The sequence below is a fragment of the Xenopus laevis genome, chromosome 2S (assembly GCF_017654675.1).
Source record: "Xenopus laevis strain J_2021 chromosome 2S, Xenopus_laevis_v10.1, whole genome shotgun sequence".
Classification (NCBI taxonomy): Eukaryota; Metazoa; Chordata; class Amphibia; order Anura; family Pipidae; genus Xenopus; species Xenopus laevis.
In genome coordinates this window covers 155,313,705-155,327,641 of record NC_054374.1, presented here as the reverse complement: position 1 = coordinate 155,327,641, position 13,937 = coordinate 155,313,705, and the positions used below count along the sequence as shown (strand labels likewise).

Below are 13,937 nucleotides of genomic sequence, written 5' to 3'. Positions count from 1 at the left end.
ATCATAGGCATGTGGGCCAATAACTGAAACATGTAAATTAGATTAGATTAGATTACATGAGCATCTGCCGAACAACTAGGGAGATAAAGGAGTCCACAGGGACTTATTATACATATGGGTCCCTACATATACATGGGACATACATCCAGAATAGTGTTATTCTAAATTACATTCTTTCCCGAAATCAACACCGACAAATAAAGCTTTTTTTAAATTTCCAGTTAATTGGGTACTTTATTTAGGTGGATTTGGATAGAGATTATTTTAATGGATAAATTACTGTATTTCTTTCTTAATTATTCGCATAAAATGCCTTTTGAGTTTAGAACGACAGCAAATCATCCCCCCCCCACTTACTAAAGGATTTCCTCTATGTCTTTTTTAAAAAGCTTTTATAGCATGAAGTGAAGCAGCAGATCTGTTTGTATTCCGTGCCGCAGTTTCCATTTATTAGTGGAGTTTAATGACAAGCATTCTAAATGAGTTTTCAGTTTGTATATATGTTATCTGCTGGGGCGGAAAGTGTGATGCTTAACAATGTTTGTGGAACAGCACACTTGTTTAGCATAGTGTAGGGGAGCTTTGGTCTTCAGAGACGAGGTCTCATGTAGACAAATTAATGATGCCTGAATCATCCATTAACCTATTTGTGGTTTTACAAGGTTTATCCATAAACTACAGCCAGTTGTCATCATTTCAGAATTAGATATGCTAATTTGGGCTAGTAGGATGAAAATACTTTTAATTCTGATTAAAGCTTCATTAACCTTTTTTTTAAATGTATTATTTAATGTATTATTTATAACTAAAGGAAGTATTATGAGGTAACCTTTCCTGTGAAAGTGTTGCCTAGAAAGCTATTATCTCAGGGGGTTTGTCTACAGCCTTCCTTTTTACCTTTCATAGTCATCTTAGGAGCAAATTCACTAAAGGGCAAATTTTCGCCTCGGAAGGATTCAGCATACTTTGCGCTACTTTGTCAGGCACAAATTCGCTACCACTATACTGTCACTAGCGTTAATTCATCAGAACAAGCATTTCATAGCGAAATTTTGTTAACATTCATTCCTGCCTAGGCATTTCTGCCTAGGGGGCAGATTTACTAAAGGGCGAAGTGATTAAGGGTAGCGAAAATTTGACAGCATGACGTCATTTCGTTACTTTGCCGATTTTTAACAGGCACAGGCGTAAATTTGCTAGCGAAGGAGATAGACTCTAGCGGTCATTTTCTCCCTTACGCCTGGCGAAGTTGTGCTCTGGCGAAGGGACGTAACTACGCAAATTCACTAAGATGCAGATTTTATTGAACGTTACCTCTTGCGTCAGACTTGCCACCTCAGACCAAGCGAAGTGCAATAGAGTAGATAGGAGTTCCTCAAAAAATAGTCCCAAAAAACGCTATCGTCTTTTCCTTTTTCAGGGTGATAGGCTGCAAAGATCATAATATTTTTCTGGGGTACCCGGCTTCCCCCCTACATTTCCTAACATACAGTATGGCACATAAACTATACACTGGGATCATGTGTAGGGCAATATAACAACTCTATTTTATTCTATTAAGCTTGTGTAGTGTAATGTATTTGCTGCAACATATAAGTTGCATTGAACTTTAACTTCCCACGGTTTGCAAATTAGGCAACTTCGCTTCGTTTGCCGCAGTAACGGTAGCGCAACTTCGCCAGCGTTCAGCACCCTGGACACAACTTCGAATTTTAGAGAATTAGCGTTGTCCTGGTGAATCTACGCCTTGCGAAGTATTACGATGTGAGTGAATCGATCGCTGGCGAATTTTCGGAGGTTAGTGAATTACGGGAGGTTAGTGAATGACGGGTACACTTTATTAGCAGTGGCATAACTAGATATTACTGGGCCTCAGAGCAAATAATTTTTCAGGCCCCCAACATATCTAGAGGTTGACCTATTTTATCATTATTTATTTCAATGGTATATGAATTAGGGCCTCATGGGGCCCCTATACCTCCTGGGCCCCCTGCAGCCGTAGTGGCCACTTATTATTAAAAATATCCAAGGAAGAAAAATAAAGACGAAAGATATCCTCTAATGTCCTAGACATGAGCCCACCCTAAAAAAAACGTGCAATGAGCATCAAATAAAATTTACAAAAAATATATTTAACAGTTGCAACTTTTAAAGACAATCACAGTTTAAAATATGAAAAATGCCAGCGTGTTTTTTTTTTAATTTAATTTAATTTTTTTTTTTCATTTTTAGCCTTTTAGGATATGATGTCACTGACAAGATTGAGGAGGATGTAGCTTCAACTTATCAGTTTTCCGGGTCTTAACTGGCGAAGAAAACTCTGGCCAAAGAGGTAATGTAAAGGAAAATTAATTTGCGGAGTAAAATGAGTACCTATGTACTCTTTTGCTAGCGAAATAAATGCTCTTAGGCAAACAGGGTGCCATAGAAATGTTATGTCTTTAGTTAGATAGCCCTGTCCAAAGTTTTTTTGGCTGTATAGAGTGATATTATAAATAAATGGCAGCATACTATTTTCTGTTTGATTTTGGAATGTGATTCAAGTCAGTTTGTTTGATCACCACCTACAAAGGTTTCCAAAGTGAAAATTAGAGGGTTTGCTCCTTTCTAAATTGAATATGCCACTGTCTAGTCTTTTATCTGATCATACAGAAGTCTGTGAGAAGTCAAGTTCAAAAGTTCAATGGGACTTTATATTTTTAAATATGTTGAGTATTTAACGTTGATCCATGTATGTATCTTTTGGCCTATATCTTTGCTGTCTGTCTGTACAGAATATCTGCATTTCAATGATAATGAACAGTTGATAAGAAAAAAAGGGTTCTCATGGTTCCAAAGACCTATGCTCTCTAATGTACATGCTATAGAAAGCTTCAAATATTTCATTATACTGGAAATAAGTATTCCAACACATGCCAGTTCTGCTTGGCGGGGTTAATGCACAATCCAATTATAAAAACTTAACTGTAACTTACTCAATATGTTTATAAAAACCCCAAATTATATTTATTACTGATTGTATTTCAGCTTGAGAGTAGAGCAATTTACTGATTTTACAGAAATTTTATTTAAATGATGAAAAAGTATTATTAGAATTGGTAACTCATGATATTTTAACAGGTTTATATAACACTAAAAAGAAATTCCTGGAATCATAGGAGCAAGCTGATCACTTGCCATTTCGGCATAGACTGCAAGTGTGATGAATAAGAGCAACATGGGAGTCAACTTATTAATCACACTTGCATTTTAAAAGGTTTCAACTGTTTCAAAGGTTAGTCGATGTGCTTAATTTAATGGAAAATCACAGAATGAGCTAATGGTCTAAAAGTAAGTGCCACCACTAAACTAACAGGTGGAAATGTCAGCTTTACTATTAAAATGCATTTGAGTTGCTACTATATATTTACAGTACATGTACGAGGAATGCCCAGGAATAATATATGAGGTAGCAGTTAGGTGTTAACTTCTGCTCAGCAATTGTTTTTAATTACTGCACATTATTAAATTACTGGTTGTTGCTGTTAATAATACTACAAATAATGCTATTTTCATGATTAAGGGACTTACATTTTTTTTTGCAAAGTAGAGGAATTGAACGAAGTACCCATTGTTTTGCACTGGAATAATTCCATGGCATCATTTCACATTTAGCCTCAATGAATTTAAAGGGCATGTAAAGGCAAAAAAATAAAATCCCATTTTAACTTTCTTTAATGAAAAAGAAACCTATCTCCAATATACTTTCATTAAAAAAATGTGTTTTTATAAGAAACCTGACTGTATGCAGTGAAATTCTCTCTTCATTTACTGCTGTGGATAGGAATTGTCAGTCGGTCCCTAACTGCTGAGCAGGGAAACAATCATACTTATGAACAGCAGGGGGAGCCCCCGCCTTACTTCCCAGCCATGCAGAACTCAAGCAGCTTTATTTATAACGATCCCTAAGCAGCCCAGACCACACTGAGCATGTGCACAGTCTTAGTCTTGCAAAGATGTTTAGCAAAATTACAAGATGGTGACCCCGTGTAGCCAACTTTGGAAGCATAAATTATTTTTTGGTTAGGCTTGTGGTGCAGTAAGTTCATGTTTATATTTAGTATACAAAATACAGCATTTCTTGCCTTATTCTATTTTATAATTTACATGCCCTTTAAGCCAAATAATAATAAATTGTATTGAAATGTGTTCTGTCTATTCTTTTAATATAAAAACATCTATATTTTTAATTTTTTTGTCATTATAAAGCATGTGGACTAGCCTATTAAATTATTCACCCTCCCTTGTAAAACGCTTGCTCATAATGAACATAACATCTCACATCTTGCTGATCCTAAATGTCCCCATACACAAGCAGATATAAGCTGCCAACAGCTGGCAGCTTATTGGGCAATGTATAGGGCCATTTTAAGGTGGCCATAGACGTAGAGATCCGCTCATTTGACTCTCTTCCTGATATGTCCACATTGAGGTGGGCGATATCAGGATGATCCGATCTTCTGCCTGTTCCCATTCTTTTGGGTCTGAACACCGATGGGAGCATGCACAATTGAAGCTGATTCCTGGCTAGGCCCAACCGCACATGCTCCCACAGGCTTTGCGGTAGCAAAGAGACCTTAAACAAAGTGAAGGGCCAGAAGATGACATAGAGGAACTCCACTATGTAGCTCTGCAGTTTAAGGTTAGGGTTTTTTTTCAGGGGCTTCTTTTTACTTGGGAGTGCCCATAAGTTAGTGAATATATTTATTTACCTGATATCTCAGGCCAGTGCTCCGGTTCTTTAGCAAGTTCTACTTTGCATGCACCTGTCCCGGAAAATTTGAAGTAGAATAAAAGGATCGCTCTGTGGTGCTCACTGGAATAATACTTGGCTAGAGCACTTTTCTGCTGATACTGGGAGCATAGTGGTGTAGTGGTTAGCTCTGCTATTTTGCAATGCAGTTTTAAAGCTTGAAGAAACTGGTATAGTTAGCAATTTATTTCTTATCGATTACAGTGGAATTTTCAAAGTCCAGGGTGGTATAAAATATTTGTGGAAGTTTCTGTTTGTAGATATTAGAAATAGTAATTATATTCTAAATTTTATTTAATCTCTTTGTTGCTATGTTACACGTTTAAAGTTTGATTCTGGTGACAACTTTTGTGACATTTAAATCATTATTTAGAGACTCGATTATACAACTTCAGTTAATTTAGGAGTGTTCAAAAAATACCACTAACAGTACAATCAACTGTATCAAAAAAGACAACAGGTTATTCTTAAAATGCTAGGTGCCATTGAAAAGGCTTAAAGCCTTCATATAATTTCACTCTCAGTTCCTCTTGAATAAAATTAAAATGATCTTTGGAAGAAAAACAACAACGTCATAATTTGATAGCTATGGCAAACCACTAACAAATACGTTGACGTAAAAATGACCTTAAGATGTCAGCAGGCAAAGACTGGTTGATAATAAAGTCTTTCTGAGGCTTCTAACTTCCATTAAAGATGGCTACCTCTTTTTATCTGAATACAAATGAAAATTCACATTAATCTCAGTAAATCATTTTGTTTTGAGCCCAAGTGCAAATTATTGTATCCGTTCTGTGCCCATTTCATTATGATGTTCTAAAGTACTGATGCGATTGGCAGCTAGAAAGAGGATAATCTGTTGATTTGATAGAATCTGCAGTTCCAAAACTGATAAATGAAGCAGCCAACATCTCAAAAACCATTTCCTAATTCATGGCAATAATCTAGAATGTCTTTATCCAACTAAAGATATGTTTAATCTTTGTTTTACAAATTTTGGTCATTCTTAAAGTGGGCATTCACCAACCGGCAAAGTGCTCTATAAAACTGGAAGGAACTGTCAGATTGTAATAGATTGTACTGTATCTTAAATTGTACATGTTTCTCCTTTAAGTGATTTTGCCATTTCAGTTTTAATTTTCCTGCAACAAAATACTTTGGGGCCCATTTACTTAGCTTGAGTGAAAGAACAGAGGAAAAATAGTTCGAATTTCGAATGTTTTTGTTGGCTACTTCGACCATCGAATTGGCTACTTCGACTTCGATCTAAACGATTCAAACTAAAAATCGTTAGACTATTCGATAGTCGAAGTACTGTCTCTTTAAAAAATACATCAACCCCCTAGTTCGCCACCTAAAACCTACCGAGGCCAATGTTAGCCTATAGGAAAGGTCCCCATAGGCTTCCTAACAATTTTCTGATCGAAGGATAATCCTGTAATCTTATGGCCCCCATACACGGGCTGTCCCCAATCAATATCTGGACAGAAGTTGGCCAGATGCCGATCAGGCAGGGTAAAAAATCCCATCGGATCGTGGCTGCATCTGTTCATTATGTTCATTATGATCAGCCTGATATTGCAGGGCATATTGTAGAGAGATACACTCGTTTGGCGACATTGTCAAATGAGAGGATCTCCCTGTGTATGGCCACCTTTAGATGAAGGGCTAAAATCCACGAGAGATTTTGTCAAAATGGGTCAAAATATCTGATTTATAAATTAGTTGAAACATTTTTTATCTGATGACACAACTATTAGATGCGAATGCTGCATTCTGCATCTTCCTCCAACAAAATAAAATCTGTTGGTGTCTGACCAACTTTTTTCCCTATTGAAATACATTTTATGTTGGATGTAGATACATGAACAAATAACACCATCCAACTTTATCTGATCTGACTAGTGATTGGCGAATTTATTCGCCAGGAAAGAATTTGCAGGGAATTCCCGCGATTCGTCGCTGGGATTCGCAAAACCGCAGCGACACCAGCATAAAAAAAAGCAATTCGCAAATTTTTCGGCGAAACGCCCCAAATTCGCCCATCACTAGATCTGACTTTAAATTCTAGCTATAGGGGATCAGATTTCATAGGATCCCACAAATCTTATCATATTGTATGGTGTCGCGTGGCAAGATCAGATAAAATCTGACCCACAAAGAAAGGTGATATTTAGCTTTAAGCAAAACTGGCCTTTTTTTGCTTTAATAATCTGAGAAATTTCACAAAATGTATTTGGAGAAATTCTAGTCAGATTATTGAGATTATTAATGCTGGTAACAAACTAATTTCACCTCAAAACTGTACCAAGCAAAACCAGTAACTCATCCTTGCCACTGAATAATAGTTACATACCTTGATCAGAATGGGTTCGAGGATAGGTTGAAACACATGGACAAACACAGACATGTACCATGTTATAAATATAAGGGAAGATGTGGCAGAATAATTACTCTCTGCTCAGAAATGATATGTTATTCACTTGGGAAAATACAAAAAAAAATGCTTTAAAAAGAATTGAAATGATCAATGTGTTTGTTTTACTTACAGTTAATCATAAGATGAACTTCATTAATATGGGCACTTTAAAATATTTGGAATATGTCACATCATGTTTTGTAATGCACAGGTTGGGTAAACAAATATCAGTCATTGGAGACATTTTAGAATCATTACTTCTTTGGGTGGTTGACTAGTCATTAATCTTTAATGAATCCTGTCCTCTGTGTGATATTGAACACATCTACATATTTTAATGGGGAAAATGTCATTATTGAAGATGAAACATAGAGTGGCAATAATGAAAAATAGCCAAAAGAAAACAAAGAAAGGTACTTTGGACTTAATGACCTTTCCTGTTCATGAAATGGCTTATAGACTTTAATTGGAAAAGCTGTCATTTCATTAGCAGTATGTAGTATTGCCACTTGTATTGATTGGAATGCTGTCGTTTCTCTCTGTTGCAGGGCGTTGATTTAAAACCAACATTTAATTGTTTGGTTTATATTAATAGCATTTCTTGGACCACACTAGAAACTTTAGGCATGTGCTGGCTTTTCTAATTCAGCTTGTGCTTCTGAAAATGTTTATATTCCCCTTCATTTTTCAAGGATTCTACTGTAACTAATAATCAGTATTTCTCTTCAGGTATTGACTGTACTTTTAAAGGAGCTTTAACAAACATACACGGTTTTTACATTTACCGTTATGAGTATAGGTTCTGAAAATGGTGGAAACAGGGTGCAGAAACTGTTGGACTGACCCTGGAACAGTAGCTGAGGGGGCTCAAGCTGTAGGCAAGGTTCGGGGTTTGCTCTTCTAGATACTTCTGGAAGTCCAACTTGAACATCTATAAGGGGAGTGTTTTTGCACCAAATGCCTTATAGCACAGTGTTATCTTGTTTCTGTAACTATAGTATGATCTGCCACAACTTTCAGACCTAATTTGGTGTTTTGAAAAAGATGTCTGAAAACCAGAGAATTAAAAGAATAATATAATCTAATGACATCAATTTAGTTTTGTATCAGTAATTTCAATTTTTTTTATTTATATTTTTATTCATATATATATATATATATTTTTTTTTTTTGCATGAAACAAACATTACAACTTGCCCACATAGGGCCATATCACAGAACAATTGGCAAGATAAGGCATAATCTGAGCATCATACAGCATCAATACATCAATATGTTATTTTCCTACTATGCTCCTTCATTTATTCATGTAGCCACATGTTATTGCCAAAATAATAAGGTGCATCTATACTGTTATTCTTGTGTCCCTACTTCACCCTCTACTTCCAGCTGTGTTTTTAGATTATCGTCCTGCACATCTTTTATATGCCAATTACCCACTTTGTAGACCCCATTTTACCCCATATTACGTGGTCCCCTGTTGCATCTCCAATAGGTCCCAATTATACCATATTCTATCAAATATATCTACGTTATTATGTTTCAGTGCTGTCAGATAATCCATTCTGCAAATATATTTCCTGGCCATCCTCCGTCAGCATAAAATACACGAATGGGTTAATCTCCTGCTGCTTCCCAGCCTGGACAGAAGAACATGTTAATTTCCTTAGCCATAAAGCCCAACCCCCTTCTGACTCAATCAGTCTTTTTTCTTCTGTCCCAGTCTGGATAGCAGAGGAGATTTTTCCCTCTGTGTAATCCTTTTTTCTTTTTTTTTTTTTTTTTTTTTTGTAGTACTCACAGCATGAAGAGATTACCGGGCACAGTTCCTGGGGGATCTTCTCTCTGCCCGTAGCCCCTGTCCTGTACGGCAACGGCGTTGCTTGGAGGGGGACCCTGTGCGGCCAGCTTTGCGGCTCCTATTTGCGTACCGCACTTCCGGGTTCTGGTGCGCGCGATGACGTCATCGCGACCTTTTTAAAAAGTTCATCCTGCCAATTCCTCGCTGCCCTGGTTGCTGAACTGCGGGTTATGCAATGGATTCGGCTGCCTCCAAGAGAGCCGCTCCTAAAGCCAATACGTGAGTACAGAAGATATTTTTTCTGCACCTTCTTTCGAAAAGAATCCCCACACTAACGGCTATGCCTATCCTTATTTCTATAGTGCCTCTGCTCCTTTGGAAGAGCCCAGTAAGAAGAGCAGGCATGATTCTGAGAGACGCTGCAAGACTTGTAGCAATGCTGCCATTAAGGATAAAAAAGTTTGTCAAAACTGCTTCGATGAATATCTTTCTAGGGAGATAGAGGGACCCTCTCAAGACCCACCTATACCTTCCACTTCCTCGGGTCTTTTGGATCAGCAGTCTTTAATGCTGTGGATTAAAAGTGCAGTCTCCCAGACTCTTAAAGAGACAGTACTCTCTACTTCAGATCTATCTCTAATAAATAAGGATTCTTCTGTGCAAGAGATCTCATCTACTGATACATCTGATGAAGAAGATGCTGATGAAGAAATTTCAGTTTTTGATCAGAAGCATTTAGTGCCTCTTATTATATCAAACATACTCTGAATCTAGAGGACCCAGAGCAGCCCTCAACTTCCCTCCATTTTTCTAAGAGAAAGAAGACAGTTTTTCCTGTCCATAAGGAGGTTCAAGATCTAATCCGTATTGAATGGGAAAAGATCTCTAAGAGAGTCCCGGTTGAAAAGAGGATTCAAAAGTTATATCCCTTTTCAGATGATATTCAGGAAATTTGTAGTACACCTCCTTCTGTGGATGCTCAGGTAGCAAGATTGTCTAGGAAGACTGCGTTACCTATAGATGATATCTCTGCCCTAAAGCACCCTATGGACCGACGTATGGAATCTGAATTAAAGAAATGTTACATGTCGGCGGGTGCAGCCTGTAAGCCATCAGTGGCTTTGGTTTCAGTAACTTAAGCTCTCTCTTTGTGGTTGGAGAATCTGGAGCAAGCTGTGAGAGATTTGGTGCCCAGAGAAAAGATCTTAGAAGGTATTCAAGATTTTAGATTAGCATCTAATTTTTGCCTTCAGGCCTCTTTGGATTTAGTGCAGTTATCGGCACGGGCCATGGCATTTGGCGTTGCAGCCCGTAGAGCCCTTTGGGTGAGATCCTGGTTTGCTGACACAGCTTCTAAGAATTCACTTTGCAAGATGCCTTATGAGGGGAAGAGATTGTTTGGGAAGGCTCTAGATGACATCATTTCTAAATCTTCAGGTGGAAAGAGCACATTTTTGCCTCAGACTAGACGCTTTTGAGATAATTCCCGAAAACAGCCAGAGGGGTTTTCACGAAGAAGAGACGAGTCTAGAGGATTCCGATTTGGAAGAGATTTCAGAACCCCATCCTGGCGATCAAATCAGGCTGCTTTCAAATCCAGAGTTAAAACTCCAATATCGCCTAAGCCCTCTCCAAAGGCTCAATGACGGTCTCCCTGTCCATCCTCCTGTTGGGGCAAGACTGCTCGCATTTCAAGGGGTATGGGCCCAAGAAATTTTGGATTCCTGGGTAGTCGCTACTGTACAAAGAGGCTACCGTTTAGATTTTTCTTTAAAACCTTCCGTAGATCATTTTGTTTCTACCACTGTACCCAAAGAGCCCTCAAAAAGGCAAGCTCTTTTTCATTATGTCCAACAACTGTTATTAAAACAGGCAATTTCAGTAGTCCATCTTCAAGAGGAAAGAAAAGGGTTCTATTCTCCTCTTTTTCTAGTCACCAAAGCTTCCGGAGATCTACGTCCAATATTGGATCTTCGAGAAATAAACAAATTTCTAAAGTATCCGCCATTCAAGATGGAAACCTTATCGACAATAAAGGCTGTCATTCATCCAGGAGATTGGCTTGCGTCTTTGGACTTAAAAGACGCTTATCTACATATCCCCATTGCTCAAGAACACCAGAAGTATCTACGCTTCTGTTTGCGAGATCAACATTACCAGTTTCGCTGTCTCCCATTTGGACTCGCGACTTCACCAAGAACCTTTACAAAGGTGATTATTGTGGTAATAGCGAAGTTGAGGCAAAACAACATAGAGATTTACCACTATCTGGACGACCTGTTACTAGTAGCCAGAGATCCGAAGACTCTATTATCCAACCTGCAGCAAACCAGAGAGGTTTTGGAGAAGTTTGGTTGGATTGTAAATCTAGCCAAGAGCCAGATGATTCCGGTTCAGAGAATGGTGTATCTTGGGGCTCAGATAGACACAATTTTAGGAATGATTTCTCTACCATTGCAAAAAATTCAACATGTTGTTCTACAGGTATCTCAGTTCCAGGAAAAGTCTTGCACTTCAGCAAGGAAATTCATGAGGCTGTTAGGTCTCCTATGGAGTTTAGGAAAAAGTCAGCAAGCACTCCGGAAACCTCTTGTAGTGAGTAAAAGTTATTGCTTTATTTCAAAATACATTAAAACCATTGCATCCTGACGCGTTTCGTATCTAAGCGATACGTAGTCATAGCCATAATTTCACAGAAACTTCTAACGGCTTTTTAAAGGAGTTTTTAGGAAATGACATCATCCTACACTAGTAATTCGATCAAAGCCGGTATTTAGCGTTCATTGGAAACTCCTGTTATTAACTATTTCAAAGCTGTAGTACACCTTAAAATGCCGTTTTTAAACAAATAATTTTAAAACCTTTATATTATAAGGAAAAAATGTTATTGAAACAAAGCTCATCAAAGAAATAGAACCTAAGAGAAATAAATATATAATAATATAATAATGGTGTAATATAATAATCAATTCCGTTGAAAACCAAAGAATTAGATTGCTTCACGCTTAAATCATTTTTCTTTCTTTTTCTCTTTTTTAAATATATATATAATAAATCCATAGGATTTCAGAGCATATTTGATCAATTAAAATTCTTTTTAGTAACTCTTATTTATTTTCGGCAAACATTTTAAGCCAAAGCTCTGTGCGGTTCTATATAGTTAATGAATTTTACTCAGATGGAAACAACTTAACGAGGATAACTAAGGAAAAACTAAGGAAACAATGTAGATCAAAACTGAAGTTGTAGCTAGAAAATTGAAAGCGTAGCGATCTTGGTTGCTAGCGTGATATGTACTTATAATTAAACATAACTTTTCAAAGAATCAGTTTTAGAGGCTTATAGTATCAAGAAATGAGACATACTTAAGGACTAGTCAAGAATTTTTAAGCAAATAAACATATAAAATAAAAATAAATATAAAATTAAAATAAAAATAAAAAGTTCAAAAAATAGTGATAAAGTGTTCAGAAAAAGGGGGGGGGGGAGAGAGGACTCACACCAGGGTAGTCAAGAGCCTAAACATGACAGGCTATATCAAATCTGAAATTGAGACCTGTAGGCTGTCGAGTCCCTAGTGTGAAAATCCAAAAAGCTTCTCTATGGAGAAGTTTCTCCATTAAGTTCCCTCCTCTATACGCAGGCTCAATTTTTTCTATACCCTGAATATCCAGATATTTAATGTCTCCATTGCCGCATTCAAGAAAATGTCTCGAAACTACTGAGGAGTTTCTCTGAGATGTTATATGATTAATATGCTCCCTCATTCTATTTTTTAAATTTCTGGAAGTGCACCCGACATATTGTATGCCACATTTTGAACAACTAAGTAAATAAATAACAAACTTAGTGTTACAATTTATGAAATGATTCATTTTAAAGGATTTGCCTGTGCTGTTACTTTTAAACTCCTTAGATACTAAAATCCTTTCACATGTAACACACCTATTTGCACCACATTTATAGGTGCCTTTCGTTTGTAACCAGGTTCCTCCTTTTACTTTGCCTGGTACAGCACTAGGTGCCAATAGGTTACCTAATGTAGGTGCTCGTCGTGTGACGAATTTACAACCATCCTTGAGAATGTTATGCAGACTTACATCATTGAACAAAATGGGTAAATTTTTCTCAACAATTGTTTTGATCTTCTGGTATTGCCTGCTAAAGGAAGTAATAAACATAGGTTTATCCTTTATTTTGTCGTTATCACTATCTTTATTTCTTGCTTTTTTATGATCATTCAAAAGGGTCATTCGGTCAGTCCTGAACGCTTTTAGAAAGGACGATTCCAGAAGATTAAAGGGATAGTTTCTCTGAAGGAGACGATTTTTTAGATCAACCGATTTTTTAACAAACTCTTCATCCGTACTACAATTTCGTCGGAGTCGTTGAAATTGTCCGAATGGTATGGCTTTGAAAACATGTTTTGGATGGCATGAGTCAGCTCTGAGTAGTGTATTACCTGCAGTCTCCTTCCGAAACACTGTACTTACTATTTGCCTACTTCTATGGGTGAGCTCCAGGTCGAGAAAACTAATTTTGTTTTGACTAAATTCACTTGTAAACCGTAAATTACAATCATTCTGATTTATTTTGTCAACAAAATTATTGAACTCAACCTGTGTATCTCCCCAAATAAAAAGCAGATCATCCACATATCTCTTGTAGAATTTTATATGATTTAAGTTGTTCATTATGCCTCCAAAAATGCGGGTTTCTTCCCACCAACCCATATACAGGTTGGCATATGTTGGGGCAAATTTTGCTCCCATTGATGTCCCGCATTTTTGGAGGTAATAGTCAGAATCAAATTTAAAGAAATTATGTGTTAGCAAGTATTCCAATGCCTCCAAAATGAAATCAATCACTGTGTCATCATAATTACTGTAGGTGACAAGGTGATATTCCACCGCCTCAAGACCTTT

At 37.2% G+C, this 13,937-nt stretch overlaps 1 protein-coding gene across 1 annotated transcript in view; it reads left to right on the top strand.

Annotated features, from left to right (window-relative positions):
* The first annotated feature begins 2,236 nt into the window (after window positions 1-2,236).
* LOC108710006 (contactin-5) overlaps window positions 2,237-13,937 on the top strand; it is a 759,713-nt gene continuing 748,012 nt past the window's right edge. The window contains exon 1 of the mRNA XM_018250343.2: window positions 2,237-2,332. The gene's annotated coding sequence lies outside the window, so the exon portion shown is untranslated. The remainder of the gene's footprint in view (window positions 2,333-13,937) is intronic.